General features: G+C 36.6%; 1 non-coding gene across 1 annotated transcript; it reads left to right on the plus strand.

Annotated features, from left to right (window-relative positions):
- Nucleotides 1-9029: 9029 nt before the first annotated feature.
- LOC145593244 (small nucleolar RNA R71) lies at nt 9030-9136 on the plus strand. Its single transcript, XR_014102615.1, has one exon. It is a non-coding gene; the product is annotated as a small nucleolar RNA R71 (small nucleolar RNA).
- The last annotated feature ends 9676 nt before the right edge of the window (nt 9137-18812 follow it).

An 18812-nucleotide genomic window follows, 5' to 3' on the forward strand; every position in this document is an offset into this window, starting at 1 on the left:
GACACGCTGCCACGTGGTCCATTGCCACTTGGTGGCTGCCAACATGGCACGCCGCCACCTAGGTACGCTTCCATGTGGCACGCCGCCACCTTAGCGCGCCGCCACGTGGCTCGCTGCCACGTGGCACGTAGCCACCTTGGCGCGCCTCCACGTGGCACGCAGCAACCATGGTGTGGCGCACTTCTATTTGGCGCGCTTCCCTAGCCTTTTGCGCGTCTAGGGTTTTTACTTGTTACTTGAAGCATTTTTCCGTCTCGCCAATTCCTAAATTTTGGCTCTACTTTTAAGATTCTAGTCTTTGTTCACAGTACTCGAGCGACTCATTAACTCCTTTTGAATTAATTTGTCGTGTCGGTTTATTAGTTGCTTGGGTGTGACCCGAAAGGTTCAGTCAAGATTAAGTTGTAATATTAATTACTCATTAATATTACTGATCGGAAGCGGCCTCCACCTAGGCATTCCAATCACTTGACCTCACTGAATAATTAGCTTTCTAATAATTCCGAACCCTCTATCGGAATAATACACTTGTTCGAAGGACACCATTCCTATCAATCTCCCAATTGTCCTTCCGGACAAGTGCGCATTTAGTGTATATTCTTTTTCCTATGTCGCTTAATGTCTCTTCATAAACTATAAGGTAAGATTTATTCGTTATCCTTATTACGTCCAGAAGTGTTTCTCGATCCCGAGTCTGACTTTCAATAAACAGATGATTTCTAAAATGCATCTGAGCATGGCCATGCATTTTTACAGTCTCACTCTTCGAGAGGCCTTGTAAACAACAAAGACATCTTCCCTATTTTAGTAGGCGGACATTCCCAGTTTTGTAATCTAGCTTCTCTTACTGATCGAGGACTTAGCCGTTCGAGTGTTGTCGTTATAATCCCCTTTTACGGCACACATTTGAACATCAAAGCGGACTAGTACTCAAACAAGATAACTCACAATACTCATAGTCGAGGAAATAGGTTCCGATAGCCATAATGAGAAGAATAATTATGACGATAATTAATTCTCTTAAAGTATTCTCATAGGTCGATCTAGTATGGTTCCAAACCAATACCTGTGCAAATGATTTACGACAATCATGTCCTTGTAGCACAAGAAACGGTGCTATAAATCAAACTACACACTAATTTCAAGTGGTCATTAATCGTCCATCGTTTAAATGACCTCGATTAGGGATAATTCTCGATTTAATATTCAATGTTCATTTAATAGGTGTTTCCTTATCAAGACTGGTCTTGATACCCTATTTTAAATATTCTCATAATCGAATGGACTCATTATTTAATCCTAAACCATAATTAAATAGCAAAAGGAGTGATAAAATTGCATGAAATTTTAAATTACTCCAAAACCTGAATGGTTCATCTTATGATAAATGGTTTTTCCAAATGCTTCTAGAGTAACACTCTTTATAAAACATTTATAGAAATCACACCCATACCTAATATGATTGATTTTTTTTGTGCAATTGTGAATGTTGTCATTCACTTATTGCATAGGTTTAGTTATAATTACTTTGCTAATCTTAGCATCTTCTACTTTGCTAATCTTAGCATCTTCATTACTGATCATTTTCATAATAAGATGATAAAATTTGAGAGTGTCATGGAATTTCATAATAAGAAAATTGTTGGTGTCAATAACCAACCCTTTTGTCGTCTTCCTAGTTTGTCTAAATTGACCTTTTATTACCCTTCTAGAGTGAAGAGACAATATGGACTTGCTCAAACCAGCCTCTTTGGAGATCTTCGTCGCCCTTATGAATTTCAAGTGTCACAAGATATAGAGAGGTTTGATGACTATTGGTATGCTAGACCTTTGTGGGAAGTTGTTACCCAAAAGGTTCCTCCTTCTTTATCTAGGGATGTAAAGCAGTGGTTAGTTGGTAGATCTCAAAAGGACAAGAACAAAGTCCGAAACATGAGCAAGACTAATGTGAAAGACCGCCTAAGGGATAAGAAAACTCCTACTAAGGAACACTTAGGTGAAAGAGTTGAATTCAAGACTTCTATTATGCCTAAGAAGAAAAGTACGACCAAGGGCAAGGAGAAAAGAAAAACTAACTCTACAGAAAAGAAAATATGGGTTGAAAAGAAACATGATGTAATGGCTATTGGAGAAACTATTGATACTAAAATTGTGTGCAGATCTTCTAAGGGATCCCTATTGGTGAAAGAGATGGATGATGAAGAAGAGGCGAAGAAGAATTGAAAAAGGGCCAGAAAAGAGAAGACATATTAGAACATTGCTTTTACTATCAATTTATTAGTCAAATTTTATGTTCAAGTCAATTTTATTTTTAAGCCTTTATCTTTAATTTCATCAATAATGTAATTTTACTCTTATTAATACAATTTACAGCTTTTTAAATTAAATTGACTTTTTTACATTAAATAATTTATTAAAACAATGAAAATAACTTGAATTATTTCGAAAATTGTTTGAGTATGGAAGTCGAAAATTCTCGAAAAACACCGAAATTCGCCTAGATCGATGAAGAAATATTGGCGCTGGAATTTTGAATTTGTCGCAACTAATAACGGTGGAGTAGGTCGTTGAATCTACTACCCTAATAAAATTTATTTATTTATAAACCTAGACCTTCACTAAACTAGTTAGCGGTAAGTATAGGGTCGAACCACGAGAAAGCACACGAGTTTAAAAACCAAATTCACTAATGCAAGAGTTAAAAGAGAGTAAATTTTTGTTGGTTTTCTTTGATTAAAGACTCTAAAACAATAAAGAAAGAAATATAAAGAAGGATTAAACCAAAAGGAAGTGACACTAGGGGGTACGGGGGTGTCAAACACGATTAAACAAAGGTGGACAACGATGATTATCATGAAGAACAAGCCATAGAATACTAAATTCTACCTAAACAACTCACTCTCATGTAATTGTCTTAAAGAAAATCGAGAGATTAAGAGTGCACAGTACATAAAACTCTACTTAAATAATTAATTTTCATGCAATCATCAATGTAAAGGTGATCTTAATCTAATTCAAATCATTCTCATGCATTTAAATTAGGAAACATCAAATAATGTGCTACTAATAATCTCAAGCTATCAAAAATCACACTTTTCATCAATTTATGGCATGAGTTCAATCAAATCATCATTAATCATCAATAATAATCCATGTTATTCACCCGTTCCCCTAGCTAAAAACTTAGCATAGGGAAGAGAAACTAACCATGAAAACTAATCAATGTAAGAAAGCATAATTAACAAGGTTGAATATGAAAATCACACAATCAAGAACAAATAAGCAAGTAATGAATCAACAAAACAATAAGCAAACCAAATGAAAGCAATAAACTAAAGTAAAGAGATAGGGAAAAAGAGGTTACTAAAGGAAGACTTGAATTGACAAAGCTTTAAGAAGATCCAAGTTCTACAATAGAGGAAATCACAATCTAACCCTAAGGGAGAGAAAATAAGAGAGAGACTAAACTAATCTAATCTAATCTAATTAGAACCATAGTTGATTAAAAGTTGAGAGAGAAATAACCCTAAAAGGGGTATTTATATACAAGGTAAAATAAAATAAAATAAAAATAAAAATAAATAAAACTAATTAAAATAAATAATAAACAAAACTAAAATAATAAAAACAAATTAAAAAGGAAAAACAAATTAAAAAGGGGAAAAAAGAAAACCCAAACCCACGAAAATACCCCAAGTCAGACCTTCTTCTTCTCCTGTTCGTTTTGGCTACTCTGATTTCCATCAACACCATCACACGCATCATCACCATCAAACGGCATCAAAGCTCACCTCCAGCCAACCTCATATCACAGCCATAGATTGAATATTGCCTAAGCATTCACGAGTAAGTCACGTAATTTTTAATGGAAATGAGGAGCGGCTGCGCAACCCAATGGGAGCGTCCGCTCTTGCATTCTGCTTCAAATACATGAAATTGAACTTGTGGAGCGACCGCTTCGAAATTTAGAGTGCTCGTTGTAAAGGGTTTTCGACTTGGGGCTGATTTAAGTGGTAATTGGCGGGCTGTCTCTTTTTGTAGTCGTTGCTGGTGGTGATTGCTTTTTGGTGTTGGCTGTGAGAAGAGGTGGTGCGGTGTTCGGTTTTGGTGTGTGGGAGTTGCGCGGTGTTGTAGTGGTGTTTGTTGGTAATAGGTGGGTGTGGCTACGGAGCTGTGGGTGGAGTGATTTTAGTGGCTAACGGTGGTGATTGGAGGTTGTTAATTGCGGTTGTAGGTGTGGAGATTGGTGGTGGCTGGTTGAAACAAGGGAGTTGCGGCTGGTTTGCGTTATTGTTTGGTGGGGAGTTGGTGCGTGGCTGATGGGAAGTGGGTTGTTGTTGTTTGGTGGGGAAACGGTGATGAATTGTGGTTGAAATGGTGGTGTGCTGTGATGCGTGGTGGAGCTGTGCTCCCAGGTGGGTGGTGCGAATTGGTGAGCAACTTGGTGTATTGGAGCAGGGGAGTTGTGGGGCTGTTGCTAGTGGTGGTGTATTGGCGTTGCGGGGGGTTGAGTTGACTTGGAAATTTGGCTTGGACCTCGAACTCGAACCTACACACAAACACCAAACAAAACCAAGGGTTAAACCGAGAAAAATAATATAAATAAAATAAGATCGAAAATAATATATAAATAGAACTAAAACTAGCAAAATTAAATAAAACACAAACAAACAAGACTATGAAATAGACTTTTTTTTTTTTTTGACAAGACTATGAAATAGACTTAAAACTAATTAAAATAAATAAAAGTAAATTAGAATACTTTCAAGGATAATAAAGAATAAAACAAAACAAAACCAAAGCAAATAAAATACAAGAATAAACTACAACTAATTAAATAAAGAAATTAAACTAAGACACTCCAAAATACCAAAATAAAAAAAAAGTTTGTTAAATAGAAAATCAGAGAATAAAAGGGAAAAATAAGATAAAAATAAGAATTAAAGGGAACTAAAATCTATCCCTATGAGTAAAATAAGGATAAAATTAAAATTAAATAAAATATTAAAACTAAAAGAAATAATAAAATTAAATAAAATAAAATAAAATAAAGAAAAAAAATGAAAATAAAAGAAAATAAAAGGAGGAGAACGAGAAGAAAAATATTAACAACAACCTAGACTAAGAACATTATAAATTAAGAATTATAAAATAAATTACAAATAAACTAAAAACTATTAAAAACTACTAAAATACACAAAATAAAGATCAAATAAGGAAAATAAGAAAAAGAGAGAAATAAAGCGTAAAACTAGGGAAATTATTTAGAAACTAAATCGAAAAATAAGCATAAAAATACCCTAAAAGTGACATAAAAGTCACTTATCAAACTCCCCCAAGCTAATCTTTTGCTCGTCTTCGAGGAAATTAACACGAAACACGAGAGAAAGGGAGAATGATTTATTCAAGCAAGAAAAACTAAAACGAGAAAGAATAAACACTAACTCACTTTCGTAGGAATCACGGTCAATTTTAGCAACAAAAGACAAGCCATTTGAACCCATAGGTCGCCCTAGAGGACGAGTGTGCTCTCGTGAAGGTTTCCTAAGAGTTTAACCCACAACTCTTGACAAAAACCAAGACAAGGCAATGAAAAGAAAAGAAAAAGAAACGTAAAAAGAAAATGCAAAACACGAGTTCATATTTGGACAAGAGATAGGAACAAGCACCAATGAATACAAACCTTTCTAAATAGACAAATGTATGCACGTTTCAAGATGTCAATGGTTGATTGAAACATAACATATGCTAAGCATAGAGAACTAATGAGGATTCAATCCACCCTAGCCCCAACCTATCGAGCAGCGTTCTCTCCACTAGCTTTAAATCAACCCTTAAGCTAGCTTCTCATGATTCCTCGAAGGAATCGGAAAAAGATAAAGAAAAAGAAAAACTTTGAGAAGGTAATCCCGACGTCTTAGCCATGCACACTCTCTCCAAAGGCTTGACAACTATCTTCCTCCACCGATGTTGACTCAACCCTCAAGGGTCTAAGGGTCTTTTATTGGTTGTAACATAAGGCTAGGGGTCAAGGAGGAGTAAAATTTTTAAAAATTTAGTGAAATTTCCTAAGTGAAGCAAAAGAGGAGCCCTCTCTCAAAAACAAACTCAAGAAGTCACGAAACCTCAAACAAAAATACCAGTAATGCCATCTCCCCCAAGCTTACTCAACACCAACACAAAATATATACAAAAACGAAGTAACGTTCCCCCCCCCCTCCCCAAGCTTGAACGAAGCATTGTCCTCAATGCTAAAACAAGGGAAGAAAAACGAAACCAACTAAAATATTTTAGTGTTTTTTATTCTTTTCCAAATTTTTATGGATTTTTTTTTGTTTATTTTTTAAAAACTCTTATTTGATTACTTGCCTTTTTTTTTAACTATGGACGACTTTTCTTGAATGCATTTGCTTTATTAAACACAATATATACAATTTACTTTCTTTCTTGGTCTAAAAGAGCATATTGCTTTCTCATTTTCATTCAAACCATGACAACACAAAACAAACTCTCAAACCAAAATGCTTCACAAAACTAAATGGTTAGGGAAACGAAAGGTCATTAGGCTTGTAATGTGGCTCATAATCAAGAAAGGGAATAGGCTCAAAGGGTTAGCAAGAGGAGAAAATGCAAAATAAAAACAAAATATGTAACAAAACAAAAAGAAGAGAAAGAAAAATGAGAAAAGGTGCCCTTTTCCTCCCTTAGAGTGGCTCGGTCACGATCTTGGGAGCTAGAGGATTAAGACATGCATAGCTAAGGATCCTTAATTGCCGCTCAACAACGTGATGAAGGCTAGAACAAATGAAGCTCAAAAGGGATACATAGCAATTACCAACTAAGGGCTTCAAATTCATTATAAAGAGCAATTCCATCTTACCACAAGCAATGAACTAAGGCTTCATGGAACCCAAAAGTTCATAAATCGGCTACCTTAGCATATAGTATCCTAAAGTCAACCTATGACACTCTCAAACTGTGCACACATTTACCTCTTAGGAAGAAAAACATCCAAGGATACAAGTCCCAAAATAAAAGCAAATTCCAAAACATATGCATAACAACTTTCCATGGTCATGTATGTCACACATAAAAAAGGAAAATAAAGATAAAGAAGGAAGAAGACATCAAAAGTTTCACAAATGAGGCATATAATCCAAATAAATCCCAATCATCAAACAAATGATCGTTCGATAACAACATCAACGATCCCAGGTTCCATAGAACCAATGCAAAACAACCTCGAACCATTCAACTTCTTCCTAAACTAATCCTAAACTAAACACTCAAAGAAAAAGTAAAAGAGTAAAAACAAGAAAGGTCTCACCGGGAGGTTGGCTTAAAATAATAAAGGAGCATAAAATAGAAATCCCCAAAAGTCACTCCGCTCCAAGCATCCAAAAAGAAACCTACAAGGCAAGAAAAGCCACAAAAGAAAATATAAAAAGAGAACAAAGAAAGAAAACAAAAGGAAAAAGAAAAGAGGGAGAGAAGAAGGGTTAGAAATCCTTCGGGTTGCCTCCCAGGAAGCGCTTGTTTATGGTCTCTAGCTTGACCCTTCACCTCTTCAAGGTGGATTAAAGAACATTACCTTCATCAACTTGAGGATGGAATCATATATGCCCCCAAGCTTGAGAACAAGAACTCCATGAGGTCTTACATTACCACAAGGGAAAGGAGGGGATGAATCAAGAGCCAATGGTGGCTCATCTTTTCTCTTTTTCTTCTTCTTCTTGTTGTTTCTTCTTCTCTTTTCTCTCTTCTTTCTTTTCCTTCTAAATGGGGGATTAAGCTTGGATTCCTCAATATTAGGAAGGGAAACCTCACCTTCCTCAAGAGAGCCTTCAAACCAAGCGGGAACTTCAAGGAAGTCATCATACCTCATTGTCACCTTATCCTTTTCCTTAACTTCCTTGTCAACATCACTCTTAACATTAATATCATAAGCCCCCTCAAAATTTTCTTGGTTTGAATTGCTTATATCACATGGAGTCTCATTAGCCATGATCACATCTTGAGCTTCAATAGGATGAGACTCTTCCTTGCAAGCCATCACACCATCTACCACATCAACTCTACATACGCTCACCGCCATAGGGCTCTTCAAAACAACATTCTCAACTAGTCTACAAGGAAAGGGAACCGGGCCTTCAAACTCATTTGGTTCACTAAAATCAAATGACTCCTCATTTTTTTCTTGAACCTTCTTCTCGACCACATCCTCTACAACCTTGTCCTCTTTACTCTCATCCTCCTTGCAAGTTTCGGGTTGATAAGTGTGTGAAGGGTTAGTAGATGATTTTAAGGGGAATTTTGTGGTTAAGTGGAAAGAAGAAATTTCGGCTAGTTGGGAATCAACAACTTCATTATGAAATTTAATCTCATGGATTTGTTGAGTTATGATTTGAGGTTGTTGAAGAATTTGGGTTTGTGTGTGGTCGGGTGGGGATTGTTCTTCATACGCTTGAGGATATAGGTCATGATGTTGAACTTGAGAGTTCCCTATTTGGTTGGAAGGATAGGAAAAATTTTGGGTTGGTGGATTGAAGAGAGGTCCATCTTGGGGGTAGGAGTTTTCTTGCTTTGGAGGTTGTTGAAGTTGTTGAGATTGAGCTTTGATTACAAACTCTTCTTCCCTCAAAGTCAAAGCCTCACCATGCTTGGGATTGAACTCTCTACAATAGGATGCATCATGATCCGTCCCACCACAACAAGCACATGAGAAATCAATTATTTGTGAAGGTTTTGAACCCAAACCAACACTTGATTTTAACTTGGAAAGACCTTCATTCAAGAGCTCAACTATGTGCTTAAGTTAACCAACTTTCTCCAACTCATAAGGATCTCCTTGCTTTCCTTGGGACCTTATTTGACTTCCCCAAGAATAGCTAGTTGCCACTTCTTCAATTGTTGTTTCAACTTGGCTTTGAGGGATCTTAATCAATTGGCCACCGGCACCCGCATCTAGATTAGTTCTTGACATTGTCTCCAAGCCATCATAAAAGAACCTCATAAGAAAATTATGGTTGAATTCATGATGAGGACATGCTCTAATCAAATCCTTAAACCTTTCCGAAGCTTCCCCAAGAGTTTCATCCGGATCTTGCTCAAAGGAAGCTATCTTCCTCCTCATTTTTGCGGTTTGCTCATTGGAAATGAACCTCTTGAGAAAGGCCTTCGCAACTTCCTTCCATGTAGTGAGAGAGTTGGGCTTCAAAAGCTTGAGCCATTTCTTTGCTCTTCCAGTGAGAGATTGCCGAAAGAGACGCATACAAATGTAATCTTGGCTCACTTCATTGGTTTGCATAATTGCACACAACTTAAGGAATTGGTCCAAATGCTCAATGGGGTCTTCACTTGCACCTCCGAAAAATTGCTCAATTTGTACCATCCTAGCATATTGTGGAGGGATTGTGAAATTAGTTTCGGTGGTTGGGAGAAGTATACCACTCGTGAGCTCATAGATTTTCGGATTTCCGAACTCCCTAAAAAGGTCATCCTCTTGCCTTGCTATATCTTTCTTTGAACACAACAAAGCTCAGCACACTATTAGCAATGACAAGTAGGATTAAGCAAGCAAAACAAAAAAGAAAGAAAATAAAATGACTCTAACAATAGCAAAAATAAATGCTAAATAAGCCGCTTCCCCGGCAACGGCCTCAAAATTTGATCACGGTGGAGTAGGTCGTTGAATCTACTACTCTAATCAAATTTATTTATTTATAAACCTAGACCTTCACTAAACTAGTGAGCGGTAAGTATAGGGTCGAACCACGAGGAAGCAAACGAGTTTAAACACCTAATTCACTAATGCAAGAGTCAAAGGAGAGTAAATTTTTATTGGTTTTCTTTGATTAAAGACTCTAAAACAATAAAGAAAGAAAGATAAAGAAGGATTAAACCAAAGGGAAACGACTCTAAGGGGTACGGGGGTGTCAAACACGATTAAACAAGGGTGGACAACGATGATTATCATGAAGAACATGCCATAGAATACTAAATTCTTCCTAAACAACTCACTCTCATGCAATAGTCTAAGCAAATCAATGAATGAGGTCTTGGCCTAATCGAGAACACTTTCGCGCATCCAATTAGACTCAAAGAAAATCGAGAGATTAAGAGTGCACAATACATAAAACTATACTTAAATAATTCATTTTCATGCAATCATCAAAGTAAAGGTGATCTTAATCTAATTCAAATCGTTCTCATGCATTTAAATTAGGAAACATCAAATAATGTGCTACTAATAATCTCAAGCTACCAAAACTTTCATCAATATATGGCATGAATTCAATCAAATAATCATTAATCATCAATAATAATCCATGTTATTCACCCCCTTCCCCTAGCTAAAAACTTAGCCTAGGGAAGAGAAACTAACCATGAAAACTAATCAATGTAAGAAAGCATATATAACAAGGCTGAACATGAAAATCAAACAAGCAAGTAATGAATCAACAAAACAATAAGCAAACCAAATGAAAGCAATAAACTAAAGTAAAGAGATAGGGAAAAAGAGGTTACTAAAGGAAGACTTGAATTGACAAAGCTTGAATAAGATCCAAGTTCTACAATAGTGGAAATCACATTCTAACCCTAAGAGAGAGAAAATAAGAAAGAGGCTAAACTAATCTAATCTAATCTAATTAGAATCATAGTTGATTAAAAGTTGAGAGAGAAATAACCCCAAAGGGGGTATTTATATACAAGGTAAATAAAATAAAATAAAAATTAAATAAATAAAACTAATTAAAATAAATAAGAAACAAAACCAAAATAATAAAAACAAATTAAAAAGGAAAAACAAATTAAAAAGGGGAAAAAGAAAACCCAAACCCACAAAAATACCCCAAGTCAGACCCCCCTTCTTCTCCTTTTCGTTTTGGCTGCTCTGATTTCCATCAACACCATCACAAGCATCATCACCATCAAACAGCATCAAAGCTCACCTCCAGCCAACCTCAAATCACAGCCATTGATTGAATATTGCCTAAGCATTCACGAGTAAGTCACGTGATTTTTAATGGAAATGAGGAGCGGCCGCGCAACCCAATCGGAGCGTCTGCTCTTGCATTCTACCTCAAATACATGAAATTGAACTTGTGGAGCGGCCGCTTTGAAATTCAGAGTGCCCGCTGTAAAGGGTTTTCGACTTGGTGCTGATTTAAGTGGTAATTGGCGGGCTGTCTGTTTTTGGTAGTCGTTGATGGTGGTCGTTGCTGTTTGGTGTTGGCAGGCCCGTAGAAGAGCAAGTGCAAGATGTGGAATGGAACAGGGCCCCGAAATAATGGGGCCCCCAGTTTGTATAATACATAACTAAACATTGGCATTTGAATTGGCTTCTTGTTTTGGTGAATAAGTCATTTGTGTTGTTGATTTTAGGTCGCAAGATCAAAACCTGCTAGAAGGCTGATATTGGTTTTTTTTTTTGATTGTGACTTTTAATTTTTATGGTTTATGTTAAATTAAGTAGCATATTCATGAAACTCAAGTAACGTTTTGTACCATCTCTTTTTTTTTTTTTTTTTTTTTTTTTTTTGAAAAAACGCTTTTGTACCATCTTTTCAATATAACTACAAGTAGTAGAATATTTGACAGTTAGGATAATGATGAACTTTTGTGCTATTCTAAGAACAACAATAAATTTCATATCGTTAGAAAATAATGTACAGTCCCTATCGTTGTGAGTATTACGAAATAGAGGAAATATAGTTTTCGGGGCCTAAATTTATGAATAGCACAGGGCCCCTAAAATATTTAAGACAGCCCAGGGTGTTGGCTGTGAGAAGAGGTGGTGCGGTGCTCGGTTTTGGTGTGTGGGAGTTGCGTGGTGTTGTAGTAGTGTTTGCTGGTAATAGGTGGGTGTGGCTGCGGAGCAGTGGGTGGAGTGATTTTAGTGGCTAACGGTGGTGATTGGAGGTGGTTAATTGTGGCTGTAGGTGCGGAGATTGGTGGTGGCTAATTGGAACAGGGGAGTTGCGGCTAGTTTGCACTATTGTTTGGTAGGGAGTTGGTGCATGGCTGATGGGAAGTGGGCTGTTGTTGTTTAGTGGGGAAACGGTGGTGAATGGTGGTTAAAATGGTGGTGTGCTGTGATGCGTGGTGGAGTTGTGCTCCCAGGTGGGTGATGCGAATTGGTGAGCAGCTTGGTGTATTGGAGCAGGGGAGTTGTGGGGCTGTTGCTGGTCGTGGTGTATTGGCATTGCGGAGGGTTGAGTTGACTTGGAAATTTGGCTTGGACATCGAACTGGAACCTACACATAAATACCAAACAAAATCGAGGGTTAAACATAGACAAATAATATAAATAATAAATAGAAAATAATATATAAATAGAACTAAAACTAGCAAAATTAAACAAAACACAAACAAATAAAACTATGAAATAGATTCAAAACTAATTAAAATAAATAAAAGTAAAATAGAATACTTTCAAGGAAAATAAAGAATAAAACAAAACTAAACTAAAGAAAATAAAATACAAGAATAAACTAAAACTAATTAAATAAAGAAATTAAACTAAGACACTCCAAAATACAAAAATAAAAATAAAGTTTCTTAAATAAAAAATAATAGAGTAAAATGGAAAAATAAGATAAAAATAACAACGAAAGGGAACTAAAATCTACCCCTAAGAGTAAAATAAGTATAAAATTATAGTAAAATAAAATACTAAAACTAAAAGAAATACTAAAATCAAATTAAATTAAATAAAATAAAGAAAACAAACATGAATATAAAAGAAAATAAAAGGAGGAGAACGAGAAGAAAAATATTAACAAGAACCTAGACTAAGAACATTATAAATTATTAATTATAAATTGAATTACGAAAATAAACTAAAAACTATTAAAAACTACTAAATACACAAAATAAAGATCAAATAAGGAAAATAAGAAAAAGAGAGAAATAAAGCGTAAAACTAGGGAAATTATTTAGAAACTAAATCGAAAAATAAGCATAAAAATACCCTAAAAGTGACTTAAAAGTCACTTATTAGCAACGCGATTATCCTGTCGCGATACGATGAATCCTGTTATTAGGTGATAGATGTTGTCGTGCTGCACTGGACTTGGATTCTGCGCGCCGCTTGTTTTGTGTTGTCGAACTGATGTGGGGATGCGAGAATTGTAAAAATTAAAGTGGCCGCATCCTGTAAATGGTTGCCTATGTATCATTTCCTAAGGAATCAGGCCAAACGTAGCTCTATTGAGTATGTTACTCAAGTTATCATGCGTAGAACATCTTACGTTGGTCAAGATTCGTCATATTTGAGAATTCATTACCATCAATATCAGTTAGTTTTGCGGCACCTCCTGATATGATAGTTTTGATAATGTATGGTTCGGACCAATTAGGCTTAAATTTGCCTCTTGGGTCTAGAACATTTTTCCATAATGCTTTTAACACCAAGTCTTCGACTTTGATGTTTCTTGTCTTTACCTTCTTGTTAAAGTGTCTAGCCATGCGAGTTTGATAGCATTGAGTATGATGTAGAGCTTCTAGTCGTTTTTCATCGAGTAGAATTAGCTCCTCGTATCTTGCTCTAATCCATTCGAATTCATCGAGTTTACTCTCCAACGCAATGCGTAGGGAAGGTATTTCTAACTCTACAGGTTGTAAGACATCCATCCCATAGACTAAGGAGAATGGCGTACTTCCTGTGGATGTGCGAATTGACGTGCGATAACCCTAAAGAGCAAAATGGAGTTTGTTAGGCCAACCCTTGTAATTTTCCGTCATTTTTTCGATGATAGTTTTTAAATTCTTATTGGATGGCTCTACTGCGCCATTTGCTCGAGGCCTATATGGGGAAGAATGATGATGTTGAATACCATACTTTTGAAGTAATTCTTCACATTTCGCTTGAAAGTGAGTTCCATTGTCGCTTATCATTTCATGTGGGACTCCATACCGACATATTATGTTTCTTTCGATAAAGAGTGATCCATGTTTTGCGGTGAGTTCTGCATATGATGCTGTTTCAACCCATTTTGTGAAGTAGTCAATAGCTACTAGGATGTATTCATGGCCTCATGTCCCAGGAGGGGTGATTTTTCAAATAATGTCTATACCCAATGTTTAGAATTGCCATGGTGATGTATAGGTGTAAAGGAGTGATGGAGGAACATGTTGTAGATTAGCATATATTTGACATTTAGGACACCTTTTTACCTATTGTTGGCAATCCCTATTCATGGTAGTCCAATAATATCCTTAGCGCATTATCTTTTGGATTAGCAATTTGCCATTCATATGAGTTCCATATGCTCCTTCGTGGATTATTCTCATTGCCCTTTGGGCTTCCTTTTTTTCCTACACATATGAGAGCTCTACCTTTAGGTACCCTTTTATGTATTGGTTCACATATCGTGGTTAGCTTGGATATGAACCTACTTATGTATTGCAACCAGCCAATAAATCCTCGAATTTGTTTCTCGGTCTTGAGCGGTGGCATTGACATGATTGTTTTAAGCTTAGTTGGGTCTATCTCTATTCCTTTAGAGCTAATGACATAGCCCAAGAGTTTTCCTGAGGTGACTCCAAAAGCGCATTTAGATGGGTTTAGCCTCATGTTGTATTTCCTTAGCCTTTCGATGAATTTTCTTAAGGCTACTTGGTGTCCTGGACAGTCTTTTGATTTTACAATCATATCATCCACATGGACTTCTACCTCTTTGTGCATCATGTCGTGAAGTAAGGTAGTCGCTGCTCTTTAGTAAGTGGCACCCGCGTTTTTTAACCCGAATGGCATTACCATGTAACAGTAAGTGCCCCACAGTGTCATGAATGTAGTCTTTTCCATGTCTTCTTCTGCCATGAGAATCTGGTTGTACCCTGCGTACCCATCCATAAATGAGAGAAGTGCGTGATTCGCTGTATTATCTACCAAAATATCGATGTGTGGTAAACAGAAGTCGTCCTTTGGACTTGCCTTATTTAGATCTCTGTAGTCGACACACATTCTTACCCTTCCGTATTTCTTAGGAACTGGTACCACATTTGCAACCCATTCGAGGTATTTGGATACCTTTATAAAACCTGCAGTTATTTGTTTTTGAACTTCTTCTTTTATTTTAAGAGCTACGTCGGGTTTCATTCGACGTAACTGTTGTTTTACAGGTTTCATTCCTGGAATTAGTGGTATTGTGTGTTGAGCTATTTCTCTATTTATTCTTGGCATATCTTCGTATGACCAAGCAAACAAATCTATGAATTCTTTTAGTAGATTTATTAAATCGGTTCTTTCTTCTTTATTAAGAGTTAGACCAATTTTAACTTCTCTTTTAGTGGTTGGATCTTTTGAGATATCAACCGCTTCCGTATCTTCAATTACTGGTGTTTTATTCTCAAGTGTTTCCATTGCCTTAATTATTTCTTTTTCACTTTCATTGTTAGTTAAGCAATAATCATCATCTTGAGTAAGGGAATGACACGAGGAGTAAGCGGAAGAAGACATGTTATTGAATTCAGAAATCATTACGTCAAATAAGGAAATGTCCGTTGGGACTTGACTACTAACTGTCCTAGGAGTAGACTTTGAAGTAGAAGGGAGAGAAGGAGATTCTACTACAGAAGGTTTAGAGGACTCGACTACAGAAGACTTGAATTCAGACTCGTCGAACATTGGTCCTTGTCCTGTTGTTATGGAGATCTTTCTTCCACTTTGTGTAGTCACCTTCACAATCTTTCGCCATCCTTGAACTAATCCCTCTGCCGGAGTAATGAGCTTTGTGGGATCAAAGTCTTCGCTTTGCAAAGCCGTTTGAATAAGCGCATAATTATCGTCAATACGCTTAGACTCATTTTTCTAGTAGCCAAAGAGTAAACCCATGACATTAAAGTTAAAGCATGGAGGTTCTTTCTCCTTATGGATAGGAGTTGGGATATCATCTAAGAAATTGCAATCCAAGAAGATTTCGAACCCAGGTTGTCTTATCCCATTTTTGACAAAGGGCTCAGGAAATTCGTAACATGGGTAGTCCTCACCCTCTCTTATGAATTGACCATTTAGAGTGAGAGGAGCTTTTCTCTTTTGTCGAATCGGTTTATCAAAGAGTGAGACTTGGACGAAAGCGTTGTCCTTGATTAATCGTACTTCCTTTGTTGACCAAGCGCTGTAAATTAAACAATTTTTTACTTAATGACTTGACTCAAATTGTTTGACTTTATTGGTTTTAAAGGCAAAAAAGATAGGGTGTATATTTTTGGGAATCAAATATAGGGTTCAAACAACATAGTTATGTTTGGAGGATTAATATCCGACTTACCACCCTAATAAAAATGACGGCAAAACACGCGCACAAAAGACTCTCTAGACATGGTCAAGTTGAAACATATATGCCAAGTGTGTTCTTTAGAAGTGAGTGAAAGTGGCATGCTTTGACACTTGTGTAGGACCATGGGACTATGTGCTTAGAATCAATTAAGGACTAAATATGGCTTCTGCCATTAATAAATTGATTAGTTAGACTCAGCGTGAAGACTCAAGCAGGAAATTGGACCATCACACAAACAATGGGACTGTCATGACGTGCCAGCAACATCGCAGCGTGACATTGCTGTGGCGTTGCGAAGGACACTAGTGTGTCGCGCCACATGCCAAACCTCTGTGTCATTGCTGAAACATTGGTCTAAGCCTGTTTCCAGCGTTCTACCTTAGAGGAAAAAACCTATACTCGTACTAAGTCAAGTTTGATCAATTTATTTAGACTTTAATTACTTATATTAATTGGTTAATTAACTAAGCAAACTCCTTTAGTCATTAATTAGTTTGTTTAGACTTAATCACAAGCCACTCCAAACGGTTAGTGTAAATATGCACAAGCAAGAGATGCACAAGTAGTCAAGTAAGCACAATATGATGCAATGAGTTTGCAATCTAACCATTGCTCTAGTTCTCTAAAGTTCAAGGATAAGGGTTAGTCAAAGAGGGTCCATGGTTATGAGTCCGGATGCACCGCACGGAAGCCTTACCTTTGGAAGGGTTGGCGCATATGGATGGGACCCCGCAAGTTAAACTTGCTTCCATGGTTTGGTGAATTCACAAACTCGGATGTACCCGTCGTTGCAATGAGCGTTCGATTGGGTAGATGGAGCGTGAATTCCCAGAGGGTTATAGCCATATGTAGAACACATATGGGTTCAGAAAAGTGAGAAAAAATCAATCAGGAAGTAAAATCGAGCAAACAGTACTAGAACTGGTCAAAGAAAGAAGGTAGATTTCAGGTTCGGTATTGGAAGAACTTAGCGTGAGACAACAGAGACCGTCACGAGACGATGACCCTGCCGCCACGCAACATTGCTGTCGCACAGCGATAGTGCCATCGCGCTGCAACGGGCACTGCTTTCTCAGCGCCAGTTCCTACATGCCTCAGTAGCTTTCTGTTCTTAGAATTTTCCAGTTTTTCATAGCGTTATTTTGATTCTAGTTGTGAAAGATCTTTCCCAAATTTCCTACGTGTAAAAATCCTATGTTTTTGACGCATTACGGATGGTCTATCCAATGCGGACCTTTTTATGCTTATGCCAATAATGTCAATCAAAATTACGCACATGAATACTTAGTACTTCTCAAGTCTCATCCACCCATTCTAAATTATTGTCAAAATAAATTTTAGGAATTAAAATAGAAATCCTCCCCAGTGGAGTCGCCAAAAACTGTAGGAAATATTTCAATCATTCCACATTTGAGCCCCACTGTGATCATACACTTAAGTATGGTGGCTTCTAAAGGGAAGGAAACTAGAGCAAAAGAGTCGCCAACAAGTTTTAGGAACTTGTAAACCGTTCACAGGATGAAGGTTACACCCCTTCACGATCCATGAGTTCGCTAACTCCATAGTGGTTTGGAACCATGACTAGATATTCAGGGATTAAGGTACAAATCCAACCTAAAAGAGATTGAACCTGCCCTAAAAATAGGCATGTACTTTATTCTTCTCATATTCATGTGCGCTTTCTGACTAACATACAAACAATATATTAATTCTAAACCTGTTTAATCTATGTTGGTTGAATATTAATGCACAAACAAGACTATTATTGGAGATTACTTGAACTAAAATCACATTAGCCTAAATCAAATTATTAATTATCTTATTAAGCGTGATTTCAAGTACAAATTCCCTTTAATCCTGCAAAAGAGGGCGTGATCAAGCAGTAACAATAAATATCAAGCAACATAACAATAACAAATCATCATCAAAATAATATTCTCAATCTCATCAAAGCATCATAATATTATAAGCAAGATCCTAGGCATGATACTAACATGATTGATAACAAATCCTAGCATGTGACTAAACATTAAAGATAAAAGCTTTAGCCTAACATGATACTAACATGATAAAAGGAATAGGAAACAACCTAAACATGATACTAGAAAGCAATAAATAACATCCTAACATGATATTAGGAATCATAAAGACATCCTAACATGATACTATAAATATTAATTAAATCTAAACATGCTTTATAAAGATATATAGTAATAACAACTTACTTTGCTGTCTCGTATCTCTTTCTATCAAAGCAATACACACGTTAATAACTTCAAGGAAAATATTAAATCAAACAATTAATTAAAATAATTGAAATAGGGATTTGGGACCAAACCCTTAGAAATTATCAACCTTTCATGTCTAGGGCGAAGACAACTTCGAGCTTGGCTAGGTGTGTCTAGAACTTGTGACTGCGGTATTGTGTTTATGAAAAGGCTAGGCTTAGAAAGAGGGAGAAAGAATAAGGTTTTGCTTTTAGAGAGAGAAGAGATGATGATTGTTGATGATTGAAAACGGGGAAATACG

The sequence above is a fragment of the Chenopodium album genome, chromosome 18, assembly GCF_948465745.1.
Source record: "Chenopodium album chromosome 18, dcCheAlbu1.1, whole genome shotgun sequence".
Classification (NCBI taxonomy): Eukaryota; Viridiplantae; Streptophyta; class Magnoliopsida; order Caryophyllales; family Amaranthaceae; genus Chenopodium; species Chenopodium album.